Source organism: Physeter macrocephalus, chromosome 5 (genome assembly GCF_002837175.3).
Source record: "Physeter macrocephalus isolate SW-GA chromosome 5, ASM283717v5, whole genome shotgun sequence".
NCBI classification, from domain to species: Eukaryota; Metazoa; Chordata; class Mammalia; order Artiodactyla; family Physeteridae; genus Physeter; species Physeter macrocephalus.
The window spans coordinates 48658125-48675753 of record NC_041218.1 but is presented as its reverse complement, the minus strand read 5'-3'; the positions used below and the strand labels follow the sequence as shown (position 1 = coordinate 48675753).

The following is a 17629-nucleotide window of genomic DNA, read 5'->3' as shown; positions in this document are numbered from 1 at the left end:
AATGGGCACACAGTAAACATCTGCGAGACGGGGATCTGTTATTTCCTTTCTGCCTTCTCCTTTATTATCAGAATGCTCCAACCCATCCACCTGGTTCTGTGGCCACAGCAGTCCGATTTTAAAACCAAGTACCAGGGCATGTCACCTGACACCTAGCCTGACCTTGGGACAGTATATTTGAAATTGGGACAGAAACGACAATTTGGGGTATGGGGCGATGATTGCTGTTCTAATGGCAATGCCATCTGTTACATTTGCATTAGGACCACTCAGTACACACACGGTTCCCAAGAGAGGCTTTGTAATACCCATCCCACACTCGTGCAATTTTAAAGCCATTACTATTGGTTAAAAAAATTGTTATGATCCCACATTTATACTTTGAGGAGAGACGACTCTAATCTCTACCCTTCCTTTCATCCCTGTGTGTCCCTGGGGCTTCATAATGTCCTTTTATCTCACATTTGCTATTGTGGTTGATTATTCGTTGGTTACTGGATCACATTTTAATTTTGCATTCCATATTTTCTTATCCAAGAAAAATAGTTTTTTTAGCAAGACAACTGCCTTGTGGTTTGGGACCTAAGTATCTTCATTATGAGATCATAAAATCCTGGAGCACAATGGGCCCCCTTTTTAAAGTAACTGAAAGCAAGACATTTTGTGAGACCTGTTCCCATGGCAGTGACATCAACTTTAGCAGGACAAGCATGAAAATTTCAGCTGCAAAAGAGAAAACAATACTGATTTTAAAAATATAAAGACAGTTAGAGTCTGGGTTTAGATTTGCCCACTTCAGAAGCTACTTCCTTTTAGCAACTGTAGATGATTTTTCAAACTGGCTGAAAGGATGGATAAATGATAACATCTGAAAAATAGTCTTTTAGCTGGTAAACCTAGCAAAACTATTATTATCATTGTTATTGCTGTTATTGCAAATGGTTATATTTACACCTGAGACTAACACAATATTGTAAATCAACTATACTCCAATAAAAATTTTAAAAAAAGAAAATGGTTATATTTAAACCTGAAAATTAAGTCATAAAACTTTTAGTAACCACGAAGTTTCATCTTATACGTTGTCAGATACTGTGTCTCTGCTCACATCATATTTCCTTATACCAACTGGAGGCTGAACTGCAGCAATTATCAGTAATCTTCCGTACATTTCTTGAAACCAGTATTACTACAACATAGATGCAATGGGCTATAAAAAGTTCTCCCAGAAGTCACTTGCACTTTCTCAGAAAAGAGGTCTGCCTACATGTTCCCTTAAATGAATAAAAAAAGGAAGATCCTACATTCACAATACATTCTAATTCCTCAATACTCTTACAGCAAGAAAATTGTTCTGAGTAAACATGATTGCTTCTATTGCATTTACACAGGATTAAGTCCTTGATCTACTAATATTATATTCGAGTTACCTTAAATGGAGCGCTCTCTATTTAAATTAGCTCACTGACTTTGACCTTCATCAACGCATCCCTTAGTCAGAGGGGATTTGCTTAAAGAAAGAAAAGCCCTGTCAAGTATGCTTGAGTGAAGGTGAATTTCTTAGGACGTATGAAGTAGGTCACGGAGCCCAACTAGGTATGGTGGCAACTATGACAATGGCTCTGCAAAGTCACTAAATAGCTAATCTCTCTGGTTTGTCTTGGCCTCTGATGCCAGATGTTTTCTCATCCTGCTCCATGTCTGCTTCTCTTTCTCTCTTTCTCTCTCTGCAAACTGGTTTGTATACTCACTTAATTGCTTCTCTGTGGGCCCATCATTTCTGCTCCAAAATAACAGCCTCAGCCTCCAGCGTATCTGTGGTCTTTTAGTTCTAACACCCAACACCAACTCAATTTCTGTCTTTCTGTTCCAATTTCTCAGGAGAAAGAATCCGATTGACCATATGGGGTCAGGTTTTTATCCCTGGTACAATCAACTGTGTCTAGGGAAGCAGGGTTACATGGAATTATAGCTCCTACTTCTGGGGGCAGAGCAGGATTTCCAAAAAGGGAGTGAGGAGAAAATGACTGCTAAGAGAAATAGTTGTAATTTCTAAAACCACTTCATAGAAACACTTAAAACATACCAAGAGAAAAAAGTGCAGTGAGGAGACAGCATAAAACTGGGCATAGAGCAGATGTTAACAAACGTTTGTTGAATAAATGAATGGTTAATAAATTCTTATGTTACTGGAAGCTTGGAACTGAAACAAATTGAATATTCATTAAACATTAAAAACTAATTTTATAAAGCAAAGAAATTTTCTGGATATTACGGCTCAGCTTGTAAGGCCATAATATCCAAAATATAAACATTAACCATCAACAAGAGTGAGAAAGATTTTGCTTGTCATGTTTTATAACTTCCTACTCTCTTGCTTTAAACTGACTGGTTACACTTACAGTTTCCAAGAAAGATCATTGCTATATTTTTCTCATATTCTCCATAAGTGATTCCAGTGTGTTTGTGTTTGTAAGGATGTTGGCATAATGTCTCCAGGGTGAGGTTAGGAAACACTCTTGTCCCAAAACTCCCTCCAGGTACTATAGTAACTTTCTAAAGAAGGCTTTGTGACAAGGAAATAGGGTAGCTCTTAGCAACAAGCCTCCAAGAAAGCAATGAGAACTGCTACCAAGAAGGCTAGAATAAGTGAACATAACAGCCTAGAGTAAGAATGAATAGTTCTTCATTTTCATTCTAAATTGTCTATTGATTTCCTACATGACCTTAAACCAACACAGCTGTCTTCTCCTTACTTGTATCCTTTGTCAGTATAAATATACACAGAGTGAAGTGGGAATTATTTCTGTGGTGGCTACATAAGGAACTCTGCTCAATACTGCTACCATACCCTTCTCTGGAAATTTCTCTTCCCCATACTCCGTCCACCTGGCTCTGGCAGGAGTTGGATGGCCCAGCCCTCTGGCCGTAGCTTCTCAGTCTAATACTCTGCCCCTGGCTCCCAGTGAACAAAGAGCCCCAGTAACTGGATATAGGGGCAGGGGACCTAGAGAGTCAGCCTATCTCTCTCTGGTAGCTGAATCTAAAAGATGTAAACTTGGGAGCTACCGGGAGCTAAGTTCCCATCCGGTAAGGGAACTAGTCTGTAGCAAGAGAGAGAAACAAAGCCAAAACAGTAGAAGCAGAAGCAAGAGGCAGAAACAGAACTCTGGGAATGGTCATTTCCTGTTGACGTAGCCCTTAACGGCTCACTGCAACCATGTCCCTCCCCATCGCACGGTTTTACCATAAAATAGCCCAAGGTCCTTTGGATAAATCTCTCCTTTCACTTAAGCCAGGTGAGTTTCTTGGAGGCAAGAGAGGTCTAGTAAATGCTCTCTCCCCAACGCTGCCATGGGAAACCACCTGAAGGGCTTCTCCAGCCCTTTAAGACTCTGCCGCACCAACACAGGAAAGGAAATGCAACGTTCCCAGCCATTGCAAGCAGACACAGCTTATTCTCACTCCACACTGGGACACTGCCACACTTGAACATGTGTTTGAAGTGGCTCCCTACACCTACAAGCCGCAGGTACTGAAGGATATCCACACCATCTATTTCACAGACGACACGTCAAGTTTAAGTTCTTCTTCTTAAGGAATGTTTGCAAAACTAGCATTATACTTGCCGAGGATGGAATTGTTTTCAATATTTTGTTGACTGGATAAAGAACGCTAATGTCCTTCATTCTCTATGGGTCCTTATATGCACAGGAAAATAACCATGTAAGTACTACTTTTCACTACAAGTAACAGACAACTCAACCTCCAGTGGCTTAAACAGATAGGGATTTATTTTTCTGACATAATAGGGAATCTGAAGATTGAGCTCTTGGCATTGATCTGGAAACTGAATGAGGTCAGCACCAGTAGCTCTGCAGGACTCCTGGCCTCTCTCTGATACCTCTCTCACTTCTTAGTCACAAGATGGCTGCTGAAGCTCTAGAGCACATCCCCAGTCCAGGGAGAAAGGATTGGGGGAGGATCAGTACCAGACACATTCGTTTTTGTTCTCTTTTACTTGGAAAACAAAACCTGTCCCTGAACTACTCCTATCCCTGGTCAACCCAGTTGTGTATCATTGACCAGAACTAGGTCAGTTAGCCTCTCTTAGCTTTCAAAGAGGCTGCAACAGTGGGGAACCAGATCATCATGCTTTCTTGGAACCAAGCTTCCCAACTAGTGCACTGTGTCTAATGAGGCCTATGGGTTACAGTTAAGCCACATAAAACTGTTCCCCTCATTTCTTGGTATAGCAGAAGCCTTCTGGCTGGTGGTCTTTGGCTATTAGCATGGTCTTCCAGAACTCCTTGCAGGGTGGGCTGAGAAGGGTGGTGTCCAACGACACGCTCTGTTGTACCTTCAGGTGGTGAGCACATGCAGCAATATCTGGTACTTGCTGACAACAGGTGAGCACGACTGCAAAGGTGCTGCCCCCCCGGGCATGTACTGGAGAAGCCAGCTGCAGAGTCTGCAATGGTGCCCAGGGGCAAGAGGCCTGTGGGCTGCTGGAGGAGTTTCTAAGGGACAAGGGGTTTCTAAGAGACACCTATATCAGGCATCTAAGGAGGAGTTTGCATAGCCCAAGGTATGGTCATTAGGGGTTGGAGATCGATCAGGGAGGTCAAATAGGGGCTTCTGGTAGGCCCCACTCTGGTTGGCTACCCCCAATCTCAGCCTTTACCTCTGTCAGGAACTTCTGTCCCTGGGCAATTGATGTACCATTTTAGTAACATCCAACCTACCAGCAGGCCGACTACACATTCTGAAGATTAGAACTTCATCATGATCTTTAGATACTTGATATGAAAAGTTTTACTGGATTTGAAATACATTCACATTATCACATAAAATTTTAATACCTGTCAAAGAAACATTAGACTTGAAAAAAAAACCTTTTCAACTATTACAATTTTGAACGGTTGTAAACATGGCTCTGATTTTTTTTTTTAGTCACCACTTTTGTGTGAGCAAAAATTGTGATGACAATCAAGAACTTGAAGAGAAAAAGCTGGAAGAGAAATGACAGAATGTTTAATTAACCATTTCAAGCCTAAAATCTGATTTTTAAATTTTAGGTTTGTGGAAACGTGATTGAGTTTCTTATTCTAAAAAATTAGGAAATATCTTATTTGGAAATATCATCCAAATTTAACAATTTGTCTCTTTCTAAATATTTGTATTTCATTTTTCTTACCATAATTATATAATTTGGAAAGAATATAATAGATTTGTTTTTCTCCAAGCCCCATATTGATGCCTACAAATTCCCTCCAGGTTAGCACAGCATATTGTGAAAATTTAATCATTTTCTATGTGTCGAGTCATGAAAAAATGTTTGGAAGCACTGGGTGAGATCATCTACCATCCATCCCCAGAGGTGGGCAAGCCACCATCCCAAACACACTGAGGTCCTTTTCACAAAGAAGACTGGGTGAAAGAATGGCAGCTGGACAGCCTGACAGCATCTGCCACGATGGGTTATAAGTTTCCATTGCATTGAATTCAGAGCATTGAGTAGCTGTGTATGCTTATTTCCTTAGCTCTCATTTAAAGGTAAGCTAAGACTTGGCCCCTTGTACAAAGCAATTAAATGAAGTCGATCTGTGCATAGCTCTTTCCTCCAGGTATGTCTTGGAGGATGGTCCCATTACCTTAATAGCAACATTACAAAATAACTCCATTTTGAATAGACTATTTTTCCAGCCATAAGCCAAGCTTTCTGACTGAACTGGGATGGCTACACTGTTTCTTATTCCTTTGCCATCTTCCAGCCTCTGAGAACAAAGAGTTTCAAGAGAACAATATCTTGTGCAAAGCCATTTTGTCTGCATCTCATGGGGGGTGCTGAGTCTGCCTTGATCACCTTAAATCTTGTATCCACGGCTCTCCCCTACCCTCACTTTTCTACCTTTTTCTACTTTTCAAATGAATCTTATTCAGTACACAAAACCCATGAGTCAGTACAATGGACTTGAAGTCAGCATTTCCAGGCCTGAATGCTGGCTCTGTCATTGGCTGTTTTACCTGGCAAATTAACCTCTCAAGGCCTCAGTTACTGCATCTGTAAAATCAGGACAACAATATATAATCTCATGAGGTGTCCATGAGACATTGCATGAAGACCAGCATAGCAATTAGGAAATGAAAGCCTTCAGACTAAGAAACTTGAACTCCCCCTGGGCTAGCTACAAAACAATCACTGAATATGTTGACTGTAGAAAAAGTTTATGAAAGTTGCAAATCCCATGGAAGTAGCCAGATCTATTTTGCCTAATATGGATACTGAAAACTGGAGAGTTGGGGGGATTCTGAAAAGATCAAGAGGAAGAATCCTGATTCTTGCAAGGCCATTGTCATTATACCAGCAATGGGTCCTTACTTGCTGGTTCGCTGCTCAGTAGAACACACTCTTTCAGTCTTCACCTAACGTGATTCCCCTTCCATCCACATTTTTCTCCTGGGTTATAACCAAACTGAGAATGTAGACTGGTATCCCATCAGTACTTCAAACAAATAAGGTGCTCAATAAAAATGTACTAAACCGTCCTGGTGTCTGGATACACATCAGGCATTGAAAAGGATTGAAACTGTGCAAATGAAGAAAGCTGGAGTGTCGTGTGAAAAGAATTATCAGATATCATCCATTTTTTTTAGGCTGGGGGCTACTGGTGATTCAAAGACAGCCATGGGGTTCACCACCTGCTTTGTCCTGTTTCACCTGTTTCACCACCTGCTTTGTCCTGTTTCACCTTTGTCCAGATTCAAGGGGAAGTTTCAGAAAACTAGAGTTGACTTCAAAACCCAGAATAATAAGATTCATTTGAAACATGAAGTCCGACTAACAATTAGCACAATAAAATGGTGCAGGTCTTAGACAGAGAGAGAGTTGAAAAATAGCGAAGGGGAGCATTTATTTGCTAAGCCGTCTCAAGATACAAAGTAGGCAGTATCAGGATCACTTAAACAAAGGGAGAGAAAGATAACTCTGCTGGCTTAGTATGTGGCAGCAGTTATGCAAGCCAACTAAACATTTGATGGCAGGGCTGTAAGATAAGAGGATAAATCAGAAGAAAGTAATGTGATGCTTTAAGGCTTCACCTGAAATGAAGGGATGCACTGTATGACTGCACTGATGCATCCCGTGATCAGGGACCAGCCACATTGGAATCACCTGGGAGCTGGTTAGAAATGCAGACTGTCAGCCCTCACCCCAGACCTAATGAACCAGAATCTTCATTTTGATAAGAACCTCAGGTCTTTGACGAGCAGTTAGAGTCTGAAAAGCATTCCTTTAGGTAGACCTATTCCATCTGGTGGCCTTGATTTGGAGACTTTGGTCATGAAAGAAAGCAACAGAAAAGGAACCAAAGGGTCTCAGAAGACCACATATACTCACTGGTGCTGATACAGGTTTCGTTCACTGGTAAACACACAGCCTCCACTGCTTATTTCCAATTCAGCTTTCTTCTGTTCCTTTTCTGCTCTCCACTCCAACACTTGCCTCAGACTTTCCTTTCATACAATAACACCATTTAGTTCTAACTTAGGCCTCCAATCTACATCAAGGGGAAATATTATCAATATTGATTGCTGACTTTAAATTTTTTGTAAAGCAGAAACTCATTCTGCTGATAAACAAAGCTCACAAGAAGTTCAACAGTTGATTAGCCCTGTTCTTGGGAATAGAATCCAACATTTAAGGTTATAGCACTCTACCACTTTCTTTTTTACTTTTAAAATATTTATTTATTTATTTATAATTGAAGGGACTTCCCTGGTGGCCCAGTGGTAAAGAATCTGCCTTACAAAGCAGGAGACACAGGTTCGATCCCTGGTCAGGGAACTAAGATCCCACATGCTGTGGGGCAACTAAGCCTGCATGCCGCAACTACTGAGCTGGCGTGCCTCAACTGGAGAGCCTGCGCGCCGCAACTACCGAGCCCATGCGCCCTGGAGAATGCACGCCACAACTAGAGAGAGAAAACCCACGCGCCACAACTAGAGAGAAGCCCGCGTGCCACAACAAAAGATCCTGCATGCCTCAACGAAGATCCTGAGTGCAGCAACTAAGACCCAATGCAGACGAAATAAATAAATAAAATAAACAAATAAACAATAAACATAATTGAAATATACTTGACTTATAACATTGTATAAATTTAAGGTATACACCATGTTGATTTGGGACGATTATATATGATAATATGATTGCCATTGTAGTGGTTGTTAGCTATGCCGTCACATCACATTTCTTTTTTGTGGTGGGAATAATTAAGATCTAGTCTCTTAGCAAATTTGATGATTATGCTACAGTATTGTTGTCTCTAATCACTACACTGTGCATTAGATATGCAGGATTTTTTTATCTACTAGTTGTAAGTTTGTACCCTTAAACCACGTCTCTCCTTTTCTCCACCCCCCAGTCCATGGTAACCATCATTTTACTCTCTGTCTTTACGAGTCTGATTTATTTAGATTTCACCTATAAGTGACATCATATGGAATTTGCCTTTCTCTGCTTGATTTATCTCACTGAGCATAATGCCCTCAAGGTCTATCCATGTTGCCACAAATACTCTACCACTTACTCTACACAAATGCACTTGTAAAAACTCTACTTTCTAGTAGAGACCAGATAGTTTTCTGATTAATAGGAAATCGGGACAGATTTCATTATTTTGAATTAATCAGTTATCATGACAGAAAAGCCTCCATTGAGTTCATCGCATCGTTCAGAGCTACTAAGAGATCTTAGAAAACACCAAATTCAGTTGTTCTCAAAGTGTGATCCTGGCACCAGCCCAGAAACATCACCTGGGAACCTGTAAGAAACACAAAGTCTCAGACCCCACCTTAGACTTTTTTTTCTTTTGCGGTACGCGGGCCTCTCACTGTTGGGGCCTCTCCGGTTGCGGAGCACAGGCTCCGGACGCGCAGGCTCAGCGGCCATGGCTCACGGGCCCAGCTGCTCCGCGGCATGTGGGATCCTCCCAGACTGGGGCGCGAACCCGTGTCCCCTGCATCGGCAGGCGGACTCTCAACCACTGCGCCACCAGGGAGGCCCCCACCTTAGACTTTTTAAACCAGAAACTCTGGGAGTGAGGTCCAGTAATCTGTGTCTTTAAAAGCCCTCCAGGTGATTCTGACGCCCACTCAAATTTTTAAATTACCGGTATAATTTAAGAACAGATAAATCCGTCAGAAAGACAGATCAGGCCAAAGAACCAAGGAGCTTTCATAGAAAAAAACTAAAACATACTCACAGCAAGTATTTCCAACTAGGATCATGACTCTCATCCTCAGAGCCTGCTTAGTCAAAGGCAAAACATGAGGGAGTCCATTGTTTAAAGAGTCAAGTAGACACACCTGTTTCCTAGGGTGATTTTAATTGGTGGCAAACATTCAAATACTCATTTATATGAGGGTATTTTTCAAAGAAGACACTTTCATAATCAGCTAGCAGCCTAGAAAAGATCGAAAGGGATCCTGGCAATTTCGTTGGTGGTGTTGCTTCTCTGCTTTTAAGGTTTATAAAAAGTCTGCTCCTGGGTCACATCATTTTACTCTTGTTAACTTACACTTTCAGATTACAAAACACTTAATAATCGAAGTGGTTCTTCTGTATCCTATAGTGCATTCAGGCCTTTCAGCTAATGGATTGATTTCCACCCCCCCCTTTCGAGTGTTCACTTATCATAAGAAGCATTTCAACTCCATTTTGGTATGCAAACAGCCAGATCCTGCAATTAGTCCATGCTCAGTTCTCCCAAACCAGGAGCAGCTTAGACACCGGTCAGGACTACATGATTTTTATGTTCAGCAGTTGATTACACTATAGCTACGGGAGAGGCACTTAAGTAAAGTGCACTATGCTTTAGTAGCTGTCTTTAGGGTACAGGGAAAACCAACATCTTAATACCTGCAGTCTTTTTATCAAGTTAATCAAATTTTAATATCAGAATGTGTATTAAAATTAGGTCACTTATCACAGGCTAAGACCCTTCTTCCTCCCTCCTTGTCTGTTCTGCAGGCCACACAATGCCATGTTATGAAAACTGCCCTTTAAACCTGATAAAATATTTAAGACATGTGTCCTGATAGTGTTATGTAAGCAAATACCAAGAAAAGTCCAACCATTAGTGAACCTGATCAGGCCAGTCTCCAAGGACTGGGAAAACAATCCAGCGATGGCTGCAGAGCTGACCTGCACAGAGAGATTCCAAGGTGTAGACACCTACAAGCTCAGAGACCAAACACCCCAGACCCTTCTTGAAAAGCGATTCTCTACTTTGTCTCTTGTTACGTTAGTTAGGTTCAAGCAGTGCCGAACCTCGGTAACTTTACTTAAGAAAGATTAAATATTTGTGCCTATAGCATTGAAACCATAGGAAAAAACAAAGAACGGGTGATCTTGAATGATGGGCAAAGATTTTATATATATATATATATATATATATATATATATATATATATAGGTTTTTCTCAGCAAAAGAACTACAAGTCACACCAAATGAAATTTGAGGATTGGAGGATCAGATAATTTTATGAGACCTTTTTCCCACTGGTGAACTTTCTCCTTGATTCAGCACCCTGGATTCACAGATCGCTTTTAGAAGGACAACTCCCAAGTCTATAACATAGAAACCTAATTACTGTCATGATTTCTTGACCCCAATTCCCAGTGCCATTGGAGCTCCATAGCTGTCTTAGTCCATTGTATCCCAGTCCCCACTCAGTGCCTGCAGGCACTCAATAACAATTTGCCTTGTGCATTAATAAATGGATACATGGATATGCAAAGTGGTTCCTTTTTCTCCTTCCCCATCCCAAGCCAGCCTGGTGCCATAGAACCCCTGTACCTATTTTGTACACCTTCACCATCATCTGTAACCCTCAGTTCTAATTATTTGGCAAACCCTGGCTACTTTGCCTTCATAATAAAACTCGAATCTACCTCCTCTTCACCATGCCCACGTCTTTCCTGTAGACTGCATTGTTTCTGAGCTAGGTCACTGCAATCCCCTGCTAACAGGCCTCCCTGCTTCCATTCATGTCCTTGCATTGCCCCACCTGCCAACCCACTTCCTTTTTAAAGCACAGATTGCCTCTCCCTCCCTCCTCCTTCTCTCCTGCTCCCCCCTCCCTCCTGCATGCAGATACATGCGCACGCGCGCGCGCGCTCACACACACACACACACACACACACACACACACACACACGCACGCTCCTGCCCCAACTCATACATCTTCAATGGCTCTTCACTGTGAAACAAGCCAAGTCCAGATTTAGTAACTTGGTGCATCGATAGGATTCCACAGTATCACTTCAGACTACCCTCTCCTATCTTCCCACATCAGCTATATCCTCCTCCCCACCCCACACTCTGCCCCCACCACCCCAGTGATGCCTTTCCCCACACAAGGCCTGAACCTTCTCCTGGATGACTGTTCCTCAGGAATCCTTCCACTGACCCCTCCACCCCGAGTGAGCCTGCCCAGCTCACTCATCCTCTGAGCCCCTGCCGCTACCCGTTCTTCCACAAAGCTTTTCCAAGATATTGCCAACTAAAATGCATCTACCCCTCTACCCTCCTCTCACAGTGCTTTAATCTTATTTTTATCATAGCACACTGTGCTTCATATCAATATTTATATGTGTTGTCTCTCCCACTAGACGATGGTATCTACTGGATCAGTGTTGTATTTTACTCATTTCTATAATCCCATATGGCTTGGCACTCAGTTTACTTAGCACTGAGAAAGAGCTCAGAAGAGCTTGAATATATGCCATGACTTCTATAATAGTGTCAGAGGTACACACATTCTCTGTCTCCTGCTCCCTCTCTCTCTCTCTCTCTCTTGTTGTCTCTCCCACTAGACGATGGTATCTACTGGATCAGTGTTGTATTTTACTCATTTCTATAATCCCATATGGCTTGGCACTCAGTTTACTTAGCACTGAGAAAGAGCTCAGAAGAGCTTGAATATATGCCATGACTTCTATAATAGTGTCAGAGGTACACACATTCTCTGTCTCCTGCTCCCTCTCTCTCTCTCTCTCTTTCACACACACACACACACACACACACACACACACATAATTAGCCCCAATCCAAAATAAAAATTTTACCTGAGGACTCTGATATCCATATACAAGAATATTTTGTCCAGTGATGTCCAGCCTAAGGCCTTCATTTTTCTCATGTGACCTCCTCAGGCAGTTAGTGAAATCATCAGTCATATGAAGAACATGTAACTTGCAAGCCCCCTTAAAAGCACATGTAGATGGAAACACACAGCACAGCTCCCGGCCATTTCTCTGGTGATGGGCATTAACTCTGCGTTGGGAGAGCCATTCCAGGAGTCCAGCAGAGCTCTCTACTCCCACTCCACACTGATGTGCTCCTTCAGACCGTCAGATTGGGCTCCCTGGTTTGCACTCTACACTAATAGTGCTTTCATCTCTTTGATTCAGTGAGTCACTTTCTCCCAAATCGGCCATTTTCTGATTCTGCCCCAGTAGTTGCCTCAGTCTAACAATCTTTGCCAGATAAGCACGTGAATTGTTGTTGAAGTTGGGAGGAACTTCCTACCTCTCCACTTGGGTTAGACCCTCTCGTGATCCCGCAGACGTGGCTGCAGGGTACTGCTTAGAACAGACTGACAACTTGCCCTTGTGATCTGGGCATCCTAATCTGTTTACCAACTAGCAAGCACAAACATTTGTCTACATTTTCCTCAGTTTAGCAAATACACTCTTCATTCTAGACACTGGGCAAACCTCAAAGGTGATAAACTGCAGAAATGGATTAAAATATCCCCCAAATTACATTAAAATCCTCTGAGTAAACATGACATTCAATCTAACGGAAAGAAATAGACACTGGAGACCTGAGTATGGAATTTAAAAATTACTAAATATAAGACCAAAAATATTTGTTTTCATATTTTTCCTACTCCTATTTTTGAGGTGGAGAAAATTATTTTTCTTCCAGATCATTTCCTCTGTAGAGCTTGTGCTTGGCACCCAGAGCAGTTCTAATCCTTTGATTGGTAAGAGCTGTTGAAGAGAATGTATCTAATTAAATCCTATATTCTAGAAATAAATAGGCTAGTTAGCTGCTATTTGCAGCTCTTCAACTTCTCTCATCAGTGGTGTTAGCAGTTGAGGAAGGTGTGGACTTGGTTAACCCCAGATTCCAAGGAGGAAGAAGTCTTCCTGGCCTTGTCCTCAGGTTTTTCTTTTATTGGTTCTTTAGTGAACCTACAAGGCCAAGTTCCTGGAATCAGGGTGACATTTATTCATTTATTAAGTCAATCAACATAATTCAACTGAGCTAAAATTAAAAAAAAAACACTCAGTTAAAAATCATAGAAATAAATAAAATACAGCTCTTGCCTCAATTCACAGACCATCAATGAGGATGGACAGGTAGCAGGAGAACAGGCTGACAGGTGATATAACAGAGGTGAGCCCAGCGCTGGAGCCCTGGAAGAGGCATGACAATCTGCCTGGTGTGCTTCACAGAGGAGGGGATGCTTGAGAAGGGGTAACCTGCATGGAGATTCCCAACGGGCACAGATTCCAAAGCAGTAGGAGTTACGACAGAAATTCAACCCTGTATATCGGAATGGAAAATGAAGACTTTATAGGTTATGTCTTAACAACAACAAAACTTTCTCAAGCATAGCCTTTAGACTTTTATTTTTCACTGTGACAGATTATAGTTTCTAAAAGTGACAACAGTATCTCCCATCCCACATACCCCTCTGCAACATGATCTTGGCCATCTCCCGTTGAAAGGAGGAATATGTATCCACACTCCTTGAACGTGAATAAGCCCTGGGACTGCTTTCACCGGTAGAATTGCATTGAAGTAACACTGAGGTTGTCCCAGGCATAGGCTTTCACTGGCTTAGCTTCTTTCACTTCTTGCCTCTTGAAAGCCAGCCCCCATGTAAGAAGTGTGCCTCCCCAGGAGCCGACTGTGCTGTGAAAAGGCCAAGGCACATCCACATAGAGAAGCCCTGGAGGATGAGATGCCATAGAAAGAGAAGAGAGAGATTGAGAGAGAGAGAGAGAGAGAGAGAGAGAGAGAAGGGGGAGGAGGAGAGAGGCCCAGGGTTCCAGACACATGAATGAAGACGCCGTCTTGGAAAAGATCCTCCAGCCCCAGCAATCCCAGCTGACTTCATGCAGATCAGAGATGAACTGCCCAACCAATGCTTTCTGGAATGCCCGACCCACAAAACTGTGAGCAAAATAAAACGGTTGGTTTAAGCCACTAGGTTTGGGGATAGTTTTTTTGTGTGTGCAGTGAAGCACTTACTGAAATACAGAGCTTCTAAGGTAGGTACATGATGCTTAGGGAAACAGAATCCTAACATGACGTAGGTTGTCATCTTGTTATCCCATAAATATCGAGATGAAAGAGAAACCCAAGTCCCTTTGTGTTCTCTGCTGTTTCGTGTGTACTTCCATTCCACTTCTGGGACTGATCTTCTCCCTTTATGTAGGTCAAAGGCAAACAATACAGCAATTCATAATATTCCTAAAGCGTAAAAGATGTTCTGTGGAAGCTACCTGGGTGTGTCTTGCCCATATGCCCAACCTCCAAGTAAAGGAGCTGTTTAAGTGTTAGCCTGTCAAATAATGGAGAAAACACTTTCCAACCATTTTTCATCTTTGCTATAAATTCTAAAGGTATACTCGCACACAGATTAATAAAGACTTGGGTATTCATCACTCATGTGACCCCAGAGGCATGATTACCTGCTTTGAAGGCTTTTAAAATCGCCCAGCGGATACTGTAATACTTCACTGCACTGTAGGGAAAGAGTCACTCAAGTTGTTATGCATGGTTAATATGAAAGAGGGAGAAAAATCAGCTAAGGGCATTGAGTTTTACATTAAGCGGGGACTAGTTTAGTCTTAGCAATAGCAGAGTAGGTTAGAATCACTTGCTATGTGACTATAAGTCCACATCTCCCACCAAACACTGAGGTGCCCCATAGAGCTTTCCAAAATGAAATGAACTCACCCAATGCATTAGGAAGGCGGGAAAATAGACTGAATAGCTCAGCTTTCTGTCTTCTTTTCCTGCCCTCATCCAGCCCCAGCCCCAGCTTTGAGTCCTGGATTCCTGGACTCTGATTTCACTCCACTTGGAAATTAGCAAATGGCGTCACTGACCAAAACACTTGTCGTCAGGCAGGACCTTTGTGAAATGGCTCTCTAATTAGCCATTTCATATTTTTGTTATTTCTTTTGCGATTCATGTTAAAAATATGTTCCACGGGGCTTCCCTGGTGGCGCAATGGTTGAGAGTCCGCCTGCCGATGCAGGGGACACGGGTTCGTGCTCCGGTCCGGGAAGATCCCACGTGCCGCGGGGCGGCTGGGCCCGTGAGCCATGGCCGCTGAGCCCGCGCGTCCGGAGCCTGTGCTCCGCAACGGGAGAGGCCACAACAGTGAGAGGCCCGCGTACCGCAGGGAAAAAAAAAAAATGTTCCACGGATGCCAGCCCGCTAGGATGCGAGGAGCCCTTGTCACTCAGCAGTAATTCAGTGAAATAATAAATAACCGCTTCGGCAGCTCTGCCGCCCACAGCAGCTCTTCCCCAGACGCTCCCAGGCCAGGGGCCCGGGCTCCCCACACAGGTCTCCATGCTCTCCGCGGGGCACGAGTGGTCGCCACAAACCAGGAGGGGATCCTGTCCTCCCAGGAGCCTGCTCTTAGCAAAGAGAGAAGGATTGTGGGTATGTCTCCTGTGTCGGAGGTCACCCAAGGACTCGTGTAAAAAGCTGTCTTCTCTGACACCCTGTTATCACAAGCAGCATATCTCTTGAGTGAAATTTCAGGAATGGAGGTTCCTAAGAGAAAGGCGCCATTTCATCCCCTAAAGCCAGATCAGACAACGGCTTACATCTGCAGAACAGCTTAGACCAGGACCTTGTGTTCTGTCAGCTTCTAGGTGGGATCCCCTCGCAGGCTCTCGCCAAGATTTCAGCCAGGTCCTCACCACACCCGGGCCCATATTCGTCCTCCCTGAGCATCTCAGGAAAGAAACAGTAACTTCCCCTCAGAGGCTCACCCTTCCTGATCTGTCTTAGAAAAACAGTAGGGGAACTATGAAAATATGACAGAGAAAGATGTTATTCAGACAACCCTGGGCTACAGTCATCATGCTCACGATGGCAAGCCAAATGTGGCCTGACATACCAGGCAGTATGTCAGTGGAGATGACGGAGAGAGAAAGCAGCGAGGCAGAGAGAACTCAGCCTCCGTCCCCACCCCACAGAAGGCTGGATTCTCATTTAGGGCCAAGGGTTTTAATCTAGCCTATCGCTGGATGTCAAAGAAATAAGAAAATTCCATAGAAGCATTAGAATTTATGTTCACTCAGGGACACTCAGAAACACTCCTGTTCTTTTTAGAACTTTCTGTACACAATGAACAGAGTTCTGATGAGAGATTCTCACTTCCCTTATTTTTTGTACCCTTATTGGCACACCATCCCCAGGGAGTGGGTCTTGGATGCCTTTTACTTCATAGATTTCTAGATAATGTCAGTCTTCTGATCTAGCAGCCATAGGTGAATGACAATGGAGACCACCACTGAAAAATCACATCTCCTGTGACAGGAAATGAGCAGAAAGGGTAGAGCAGTTCTGTTATTCCTCCAAGGCCCTGTAGGATGAGATAAAGAATAAAGGCAGTTAGTGAAATGTTCTAGCCATTCATTTTTCTTTTTGCTCTCTTGATTTTTTAAGCAATCATTGTGTGATTTGGACACCCTCAAAACATTAATTCTTTTGAAAAGTCCCTTATATCCATCATGTATCATTTCTAAGTAAAGAATAGGTTTTTCTTCACTTCTCTTAACCTTCGTCAGTGCTGACTGCATAAAAGGTAAGAAATAGATTTTTTCGTATAGTAATCTGAGGTTTCGCTGAAATCTCAAATTGTCAGTATTTTGTGATCATTTGGTGTAAGTTTGCTTAGTGCTATGTTTTCTGTACAGGCAGATTGTCTTAATCCAAGACTCATGAGGAATGCAAGCAGAACCCATGTGTTCCATGATTTCTTTTCTCGACACTCCAAACATTAAAGAAATTGAATTTACTTTAGAACTATACACCTTCGGAAGAAGATCCTTGGAACAATCTAGGAAAACAGAACAATGATGTGGCCACAAATGGCCTCTTGATTGTTTGCATGGAGTTTTTTAAATTGGTCCTTTCTGGGGAGAGATGAGGCACAAAGTCACTGTTTTCAAAATTGCATTTCATACTAAAAAAAAAAAAAAAAAAAAACCCTGAAAGCAACATAAATGGCTAACTTTGGAAAATCAGTTGAATTAATTTTGATATATTTATATGGTGTAATGCTCAAAAGCTTTTTAAAATGGCGATGACTTCTGTATTTATCCATAGCAAAAGACGCTCATGACACATTAAGTGAAAAAGTAGATCAGACTGTATAGTATAATGCATATTTTGTTTTTTTTAAAGGTGCATGTAGATCCACAGAAAAATATCTGGACAAACATAAGTCAAAATAGTGTATGTGGGGCTTCCCTGGTGGCGCAGTGGTTGAGAGTCCGCCTGCCGATGCAGGGGACACG

At 42.5% G+C, this 17629-nt stretch overlaps 1 protein-coding gene across 2 annotated transcripts in view; it reads right to left on the bottom strand.

Annotated features, from left to right (window-relative positions):
• Positions 1-15653: 15653 nt before the first annotated feature.
• Positions 15654-17629, bottom strand: part of TRIL (TLR4 interactor with leucine rich repeats) — an 87623-nt gene continuing 85647 nt past the window's right edge. For both annotated transcript variants that reach the window (XM_007111526.3, XM_028489946.1), the window contains exon 3: positions 15654-16692. The gene's annotated coding sequence lies outside the window, so the exon portion shown is untranslated. The remainder of the gene's footprint in view (positions 16693-17629) is intronic.